The sequence below is a fragment of the Perissodus microlepis genome, chromosome 22 (genome assembly GCF_051167445.1).
Source record: "Perissodus microlepis isolate ML-2025 ecotype Zambia chromosome 22, ASM5116744v1, whole genome shotgun sequence".
In the NCBI taxonomy this organism is placed as follows: Eukaryota; Metazoa; Chordata; class Actinopteri; order Cichliformes; family Cichlidae; genus Perissodus; species Perissodus microlepis.
Genome location: NC_140481.1, coordinates 13,032,553 through 13,042,574, shown reverse-complemented (window position 1 = coordinate 13,042,574; position 10,022 = coordinate 13,032,553). Strand labels below are relative to the sequence as shown.

The following is a 10,022-nucleotide window of genomic DNA, read 5'->3' as shown; positions in this document are numbered from 1 at the left end:
AACTTTGATCAGGCCAATGCAACATTTTGATTGTTTTTTTTTTTAGCCATTTTGTTGTAAAATTTCTTGCTGAACTTGCTAATCATTGTCTACTCATGTTTGACAGCAAAAATGCAAAAAATGCAAAATCATTACCCCTCCACCACCGTGCATGACAGATGGTATCATGTAATTGCGCTAAAATGCAATGTTTGGGTTTCACTAAACATGGTTCTGCACATTACGTTCAAACATCTTTCTTGTTCCAATCTTTGTTCAGTGGTTTGTTCAGAAGCAACTCTCTAAAGCTTCGTCGCGCTATCATGGTCATTTTATATAGAAGAGGCTTTCTCGTTGCAACACTTTCAAACAAGCCATGCTTGTTCAGTCCTTTTCCAACTCCACTGTTATGAAGTTTAACATTTAACAAGCCAACTTAGTGTGACCAAGTGGTCGGCGGGGTTATGAAAGAAATAATAAAATGACAACGCCACCTGGGGGGAATTCTAGCCCCCAGGAAATATGAACTTTAGAAATGAAATGTAATTAAAAAGAACGTTTGCACAGGTTCAGGGATGCACACTGAGGCCGGCTCAATGTATTAACACCATTTTATTTATTAAAAAAAATAAAAACAAAACAACAAAGACAGCGCACTAAATGTCTAAAATAGTGTCCCAAATTACAACAAAATAAACATACAACTGGGACTTACCAGCAGCGGTGGACCAAAAGAAAACCACACAAAAAACCCCACTATAGTCTATTCACCTGGTGCTGTACAACAAAAGTGTGGAAAACGACCCGCCACCTAAGGTCCCACGACCGCTGGTAGATCCTCAGTTCACTGAAATAAAAGCACAAGATATACACGTTAAACAGGATAAAAAAAAAAGCATGGGACATAAAAAGGCTCTCTATATACTAAAAAAAAGAAATTAAAAGGAAAACTGAGACCTGCAATAAAACACACCCACATACACACCACAGAGCACAGATTGGAAATACTCGTGCTCTGCGAGCCAGCCCACAGCTGGTGCTGGTTCCGATCGTCCGTAGCCCTACTCAGTCTCGCGCAGCTCTCCACAACTGGGAGAGGGAAAGGGAGAGGCGGTACCAGTTTTTTGTAACACCAGCCCAATATGCAGCTGAAGATCGCCCCGACCAGCCGCGAAAGCTGGAGTAAAACGATAGTCCAAAAAGGGGCTTAGCGTGAGACCCAAAGCCCCCAGGGGCGAGGCGAGACCAGCAGCAGGAACAAAACTGGACGGCCAACAGATTGGAACACAAGATAAAACAGGGCAAGACAAGACAGCAGCTAGGCAGGCGTCTCGACTCTTTGCTTAAAATCAGGCAGTTGGTCCCTGAGAGGGTGCGGCAGCAATCAAACCCTACAAACAAAAAAAGGCAAAGATAACCTTAATCGTCTCTAATTTACAAATACTAGCAGCTATAATATAAGCGGCTTACCCCAAGACTGGAGGCGCTGTACTGTACGGTGAACGCAACTCACGCGTCTCTCCACCACAGCTGGAGTAAAGAAAAGAGAAACAGCCGCGCTGTAGCGGGCCGCAGAATTATGACTACTAGTTACCGACTTTTGAGAGAAATCAGAGGTCGAAAGGAGGCCTACCTGTAGCAGTCACACAATCCGATCGTATCGGTAAATTAACCAATAGGCCAGCATTTACTGCTGTATTGCACCAGAAGCTCGGGAGGAATGATCCAACAAAGAAAACCCGGCTTCCCTTTATACAGGTACATACCACCCTGTAATCAATATGCAGGTGGGTTCCTAATTAACCCAATCACACGATACAAGGAGCGAGTGCAGCGGAAAGAGAGCGAGGGTGGTAGAGCGAGCAAGAGAGAGAGAAAAAGAAGGGCGAGTAGCCCATCCGGCTACATCTACCCCCCCTTTTTTGCATTGGCGCCCCGACAATGACTCAAGAAACCTAACACCATGGCCTGAATATGGCAAGCTGAGCATTGGCGACCGGTACAGACTCAACATGACGTGGCAAGTGATGTACATTCGAGTGCTGACCAGCTGTCGAACGTGCTGTTCTCCGCAAGTGTGGCCCACTCACCTCAGACTGTTCAACAGAGCCTGAGGAAGAACCTGGGGGAGCAGAGGTCGAGGGTGCTACAATCACACTGGGAGTAGACCTGAGCTCCACCGATGGAACTCTAGAGGCATCGGGAAGTGACACCACAGGTGCTACAGGGTGTGAGGGTACCTCAGGGACAAGGAGCCACAACTCGTCGTCACTCAGAGAGGTCTGCTCTGAGTCAGCAGGCACAGGTGGGGGTGGAACCTGTGGACCAGGTGTAGGAGGCCCTAGGCTGACCTGTGCCTTCAACATGTCACGATGGACATGTCGAACCTTCTCCAAGTCTCCCACGGGGGCGATGGTATAAACAGCCCCGTTCTCTTGGGGTGCCCTCAACACCTGATAGACCACAGAGCTCCAAAGGTCCTGGATCTTGTGCCGGCCCCGGGCGCTGTGATCTCGAAGATACACCAGCTGACCGACCTTTAAAGGAACAGGGTGGACTCTCTGGTCATGCTGCTCCTTGCGACGGTCAGCGGCCAGCGACAACCGTGCCCGAGCTCCCTCAAAAGCCACCATTAACCTGGCTTGGTGCTCGGCCACCCAGTCCTGTACCTCTCCAGGCACTGGGTCCGCGGCCTAGAAGGAAATCAATAGGCAGCCTAGGATCCCTGCCAAACATCAAGAAAAACGGTGACTCTCCAGTGCCCTGATGCGGCGTGCTATTACAGCAAAAGAGCACATGCGGTAAGCATGCAGCCCAGTTGCGTTTCCGAGATAATGGCAGGGTCCGGAGGAGGTTATGGAGGGTTCGGTTAAACCGTTCACACTGCCCATTACCCGCTGGGTGGTAAGGGGTTGTACGGGACTTGGCTACCCGATACAACTCGCATAGCTGTTGCATCACCAAACTCTCAAAGTTTCTACCCTGGTCAGAGTGGAGGCGGCTAGGAACGCCAAACTTAAAAAACCACTCTGTTAACAGGGCCTGGGCCACAGTAGAGGCCCGCTGGTCCCGGGTAGGGACTGCAACAGTGTATTTGCTAAAAACGTCAGTCATAACCAAGACGTTTTCAACTCCACTACGGGAAGGTTCCAACACTGTGAAGTCTATGGCCAGGATTTCATTTGGCCTAGACGCCAACAGGTGACCCATATAACTATGAGACCCCAACTCTGAGTCCTTTGCGACCTGACAGCGTTCACAACGCTGAACCCATTGCTTGATGTCAGAGGACATCCCGGGCCAATAGCAACGCTGCCTGACCAGTTCAGTGGTACGCTCAATACCTTGGTGCCCATGGTCCTGGTGCAGCTGCCTCAAGGTCTCAGGCTTCAGAGCCTCTGGGAGAACAAGTTGGAGGGCTTCCTCACCTCCACCTGGACGCAAAATACGGCGATAAAGGATGCCATCCTTCTCCACCAGACGATCCCACTGACGCAGCAGAACCATGGCTGGTTTGGGGACCTGACTCCTTTCCTCCGAAGAGGGCGGGGTGTGCCTCCTCCAGTATACCAAGAAATCCTTGAGGAGGGGGTCAGCCTCCTGCAAAGCACGAATATCCCCCAGGGAGTGAGATGGAAAAGTCCCAATCTCCAACTGAGTAACGGAGGGCAAAACGGCTGGACACTGAGCCTGCTGAAGTGAAGTTGGGACACGAGTCCCAGGCAACACACCCTCGGCCAAGCTGGAGCTCGTCTCATACTGTCGAGAGAGAGCATCAGCATTCCTATTACTGCGGCCTGAGCGATACTTGATCTCAAAATTGAATGCCGCCAGCTGGGAGGCCCACCTCTGCTCGGTGGCACCCAGCTTAGCTGAAGAGAGGTAACTGAGTGGATTGTTATCGGTGTAAACCACACACTTCTGCCCCAGCAGGTACTCCCGGAACTTCTCGGCCATGGCCCACTTGAGCGCAAGAAACTCCAGCTTCATGGAGCTGTAATTGTCCATATTGCGCTCATGTGGCCGAAGACCTCGACTAGCATAAGCCACTGGCCTAACAGCACCTTCTACATCTTGGGAGAGAACTGCACCCAAACCACTGTGGCTGGCGTCAATCTCCAAGATAAATGGGCACGTAAAGTCAGCATATGCTAGCACAGGTTCAGACACAAGCTTTGCTTTCAGGGCCTCAAAGCTCTCCTCACACTGAGGGGTCCAAATAGCACTCAAACTCTGTCCTGAGCCCTTCTTTGTCTTGGTGCCAGCAGATTTAGCCACCACTTGATGCAGGGGAGCCGCCAACGTGGCAAACCCCTCCACAAAGCGCCGGTAATAGCTGGCGAAACCCAAAAAGGATCGCAACTCTGACACGGAACGAGGACACTGCCACATGGCTACTGCGTCAACCTTGGCTGGATCGGTAGAGACACCCTCACAGGAGATTACATGGCCCAAGTAGTTAACCTTCTGCTGGAAAAAGGCACACTTTTCTAACTTAGCCTTGAGCCCCTGTTGCTGCAGCCTTGCCATCACCATCTCTAGCCGTTGCAGGTGCTGAGAGACAGACGAGGAGAACACAATGATGTCGTCTAGGTACAGCAGTAACGACTGGCACTGCTGATCCCCGAACATCCTCTGCATTAGGCGCTGGAAGGTACCAGGAGCATTGCACAGCCCGAATGGCATACGATTCCACTCGAACAGGCCAAACGGCGTGCAAAAAGCGGTCTTGGGCTTATCCTGCTCAGAAACTGGCACCTGGTTGTAGCCGCTGGCCAGGTCGATGGTAGAAAACCAGCGTGCGCCAGCAAGGGCATCCAGACTTTCCTCGATGCGAGGTAAGGGGAAGGCGTCCTTCCTTGTTTTGCTATTCAGCAAACGATAGTCAACGCACAGACGGAGGCTTCCATCCTTCTTGCGGACCAACACGATGGGAGAGGCATAAGGACTGCTACTCTCCCTAATTACCTGGGCCTCCAGTAGCTGGTTGATATGGGCCCTGACAGCCTCATAATCAGAAGGAGGAATTCGCCTGTACCTCTGCCGGACAGGTGCGTCATCGAGCAGCGGTATGTCGTGCGAAATGAGGTTGGTGCAGCCCAAGTCTCCCTCATAAGTGGAGAAAACAGAGCGGTACTTCTGCAAAAGTAACCGTACCTCATGTTGCTCTGACTCAGCGAGAGCAGACAGGTCAATCGTATCCACCATCTCTTGAGCAGGGCTGCTGGTTGTATGGGAGGAAACGGTAACGGGAAAAGAGTGTTCCTTGCTAACACCAGCAGGGAGGCTAACAACAGTAGCTTTGCTTATCACTCCCAAACGGGTCCGTGGGTGGAGAACAGCTTCAGCTGTCCCCACATTGGTGACTGGGATGTAGGCAACGCCCTTATCCACCTGGACCAAACATGGAGAGGCCAGCAACCCAACTGGCAACCCGGACTCAGAAGGCTCAAAAAGCACAGCCTGACCTGACAACTGCTGAAAACAGGTGGTAGCCACCAGCTGCATGACGCCACCAGGTATCCGCACAGCCCGCGGGCCCTGTACCTTAACGGTACCGACCGGGTCCTCTGGGGCTTGGGCTGCAGACTGGTGACACTGATGTAAGGCCTCCAAAACTGGTCTCGGTGCCTGTGACACAGAAGGAGAATTAAACAAGGAGCCACCGAAAGCCCCAAACAGTTCTTGATAACAGCGGCGGATTACATTCATTCCTAAGATGCCAGGGACAGAGGGCGTAGCCCCAGGAGGGTCCTTCATTATAAGGATCCCACAAGAGGGCATTTCCTTGCCACACAGGAGTACACTGAGCTCCAAATAGCCAATGTAAGGGATAGCAAGCCCATTGGCAGCCCGAAGCTGTAACCAATGGCATGACTGAAGGCGTTCTTGTCCCCAAGGGGCAAAATGTGCCAAAAAGAAACTTTCTGTGATGGTGGAAACCATGGACCCAGTATCCACCAAACAAGGGACAGTTACCCCACTAATCAGCACATCCATCTTTGGACACGATGAAATTAGCCTGCCAATCCTATCTTTCTGTGAGCCAGTGAACTCCCCACCTGAACTGTGACTCTGCAGCTCAGAGGGCTTTAGTTTTCCGACTGGGTAGCGGGAAGATGATTGCCAACTGCGGTATAGGGAGGGCCTGAATCAGAACCTGCTCTGGTGCAGCGTAAAGCCCGCTCCCCAGTGCACTCCCTAGCAAAGTGTCCTGGCTGCTGACACCGGCGACCAATCACCGAGCCAGCCCGTGAAGGCCGAACACTTCTTCGGGGGTTCTGTAAAGAAACCACTGTCTCAGTGAGCTGATTTAACTGCTCTTGTTGGCGCTTTAGGAGTTCCTTTAGCTCACGCCACTCGGACTCGGGTGTACCAACAGGAGCGAACCTAGGGCTAGTGTGCACTCCACACTGGAAACCATATGCCGATGGGTGAGAATAGCCACGGTCGCGAACACCGCCTGAAAACCCTTCTCTTTCCCATCTAATTGCTTCCCCGCGCACCTCTAACAAGGTGGCAGTAGGCACACGGCGAACGTATTGTTTAAGCTCTCTGCGGAGAGCACTGTCAACAACATGTTCTACAAACTGGTCTCGGAGCAACACCTCTGCGTTACGCATACCATAAGGTGCACTTTGTTTTACTTGCTCCATCAGAGCCATTAGCGCTAAGGAAAACTCCTGTAAAGTCTCTCCCTCCCGCTGTCTCCTCGAAAAGAAAGCCTGCTGCAGAGTGACATAGGACTGCGCATTGCCATACAGTTCCTTTAAAATGGTCAACACCCGAGCAGGATCCCCTCGCTCTAAATTAGGGCGAAATTTGATCTCCTCCCTTGCTTCTCCCTCTAAATGGTCAAAAATAAAGAAAGCTTGATCAGCAACAGACAGGTGCCGGGCACGCATGCATGCTTGAACCTCTTCGACCCATTCAGCTATACTGATGCCCGTTCTGCCATTGAACATGGGACATTTACGGTCCCTAGGCACCACCACCAAACGCTCTGTAACGGCGGCCTGGTATGCAACCAGCTGGTACGAAGGAGGACGACGGCACCACCACCAGACTCGAGCACAGCGCCCCCATCCCGGCGCAATTGCTCATTATCTGCCTTTAACTGCGCTACCAAGTCTCTAAGTTGCTGCAATTCTTCCTCCATAATAAATTTTGACCAAAAAAGGGAAAATTAAATCAGCAAGGTGCTAAAATCCTATTACTCTTCCTCCTACCTGGATACTGCTGTCTTGTCTATAATCACACTCTAAAACAAATAGAGCCTTCAAACAGGTGAACTGTGATCTTTGCAAAAAAATAAAACAATTTACAAGACCAAACATCTACCTCAAATGTGCATCCTGTCGACCAACGCCAAGTAAGTGACCAAGTGGTTGGCGGGGTTATGAAAGAAATAATAAAATGACAACGCCACCTGGGGGGAATTCTAGCCCCCAGGAAATATGAACTTTAGAAATGAAATGTAATTAAAAAGAACGTTTGCACAGGTTCAGGGATGCACACTGAGGCCGGCTCAATGTATTAACACCATTTTATTTATTAAAAAAAATAAAAACAAAACAACAAAGACAGCGCACTAAATGTCTAAAATAGTGTCCCAAATGACAACAAAATAAACATACAACTGGGACTTACCAGCAGCGGTGGACCAAAAGAAAACCACACAAAAAACCCCACTATAGTCTATTCACCTGGTGCTGTACAACAAAAGTGTGGAAAACGACCCGCCACCTAAGGTCCCACGACTGCTGGTAGATCCTCAGTTCACTGAAATAAAAGCACAAGATATACAAGTTAAACAGGATAAAAAAAAAGCATGGGACATAAAAAGGCTCTCTATATACTAAAAAAAAGAAATTAAAAGGAAAACTGAGACCTGCAATAAAACACACCCACATACACACCACAGAGCACAGATTGGAAATACTCGTGCTCTGCGAGCCAGCCCACAGCTGGTGCTGGTTCCGATCGTCCGTAGCCCTACTCAGTCTCGCGCAGCTCTCCACAACTGGGAGAGGGAAAGGGAGAGGCGGTACCAGTTTTTTGTAACACCAGCCCAATATGCAGCTGAAGATCGCCCCGACCAGCCGCGAAAGCTGGAGTAAAACGATAGTCCAAAAAGGGGCTTAGCGTGAGACCCAAAGCCCCCAGGGGCGAGGCGAGGCCAGCAGCAGGAACAAAACTGGACGGCCAACAGATCGGAACACAAGATAAAACAGGGCAAGACAAGACAGCAGCTAGGCAGGCGTCTCGACTCTTTGCTTAAAATCAGGCAGTTGGTCCCTGAGAGGGTGCGGCAGCAATCAAACCCTACAAACAAAAAAAGGCAAAGATAACCTTAATCGTCTCTAATTTACAAATACTAGCAGCTATAATATAAGCGGCTTACCCCAAGACTGGAGGCGCTGTACTGTACGGTGAACGCAACTCACGCGTCTCTCCACCACAGCTGGAGTAAAGAAAAGAGAAACAGCCGCGCTGTAGCGGGCCGCAGAATTATGACTACTAGTTACCGACTTTTGAGAGAAATCAGAGGTCGAAAGGAGGCCTACCTGTAGCAGTCACACAATCCGATCGTATCAGTAAATTAACCAATAGGCCAGCATTTACTGCTGTATTGCACCAGAAGCTCGGGAGGAATGATCCAACAAAAAAAAAAACGGCTTCCCTTTATACAGGTAAATACCACCCTGTAATCAATATGCAGGTGGGTTCCTAATTAACCCAATCACACGATACAAGGAGCGAGTGCAGCGGAAAGAGAGCGAGGGTGGTAGAGCGAGCAAGAGAGAGAGAAAAAGAAGGGCGAGTAGCCCATCCGGCATCAGCTACTACTTATCTTCTCAATTCCTATGGAAACGGTGAGGATAGGCTTAGTTCTTCATAGGACTGCATAGAGACATTTTCTTTTTCGCATGACTACACATTTAGGTGAGGTGAAATGAGTATCTGAATTGATGAGTAATTTTGATAACTGAATAAGTTAGTTCCATATCTTTGCATTGCTGCTCAGACAAGTAGGCTCATAGACCAAGAAGTGTTACATAGACCAGTATTACAGCAGTTTTCACTGAACTGTATATTGTGTGACAGACCAAGAGCAACACTTCATCCGGGTTAAACTCTAACTCATCTCACTGGGCCAATCCTGTTTTAGTTTTCAAAGCAGGAATTCTGTAATGGTTACTTATCATATTTGTTTAGCCTGTTATCGCAAGATCACAGCTTAATTAGCTTTTTTTCTTCCATATGAGCCTATTTTTCTGGCAAATTACTTATCTAATTATCTAGAGATAACAAATATGCATTGTGTCTTGCCAGTTATCCTGAGAAAACAGTTTAGGTTGCTATCTTGACATATCAAACACATTTTTTCTCGTAATTGCAGTCTGAGTGTATCATTATGTCAAAATAAACCGTTTATCGCACCAATAAATGTGCTCTGTGGACCTGACCCATTGGATATGGACAGTGGAAGAAGAGCAGCCGTGATTACTCAGTAACTACCAGGGCTGCCGAGCAGAAAATAACCAGACGGTACGTTCATTGTTTTGAAGTGTTTTCAATAAAGTGAAAACAAAAACATGCTCGAGTCAGATTGAATTATTTAAGTGATCACGAAAATACGTCTAGTCAGTGTGTTTGATACTGTGATTAAAATCATGTGTGCAAACGAATGCGATTAAGAGATGCAACAACTGGCGCTGCACAAGTGAAATCTTATATAACTCCATAATAAGATAATTTAGTCACAGCTGCGAAACAGGTTAATCAGAGACCGATTCAGATAATTCTGTTATTCTAGGAGGAAGAAGGATAACACATTCAGATTCAGCTGTCGCTTCCTGTTTACCTGTTTATCCTGTTTACACAGAAGACATTTGATTTTTTTTCTTATACAAATCAATCATAGTTAGGATACCCTTCAGTGAACTTGGATGCTCATCCTTGACCCAAAGCATTAGCGCCACATATCTAACTCGGGTGGAGTCTTTGGATGTTGTGCTGAAATCTCCAAACTCCGGCAG

General features: G+C 48.7%; 1 long non-coding RNA gene across 1 annotated transcript; it reads right to left on the bottom strand.

Annotated features, from left to right (window-relative positions):
* Nucleotides 1-249: 249 nt before the first annotated feature.
* Nucleotides 250-1,904, bottom strand: LOC146362657 (uncharacterized). The gene is made up of 3 exons (XR_014799293.1): nucleotides 1,613-1,904; nucleotides 1,450-1,538; nucleotides 250-1,370 (listed from the first exon to the last, which is right to left on the bottom strand). It is a non-coding gene; the product is annotated as an uncharacterized LOC146362657 (long non-coding RNA).
* Nucleotides 1,905-10,022: the final 8,118 nt, after the last annotated feature.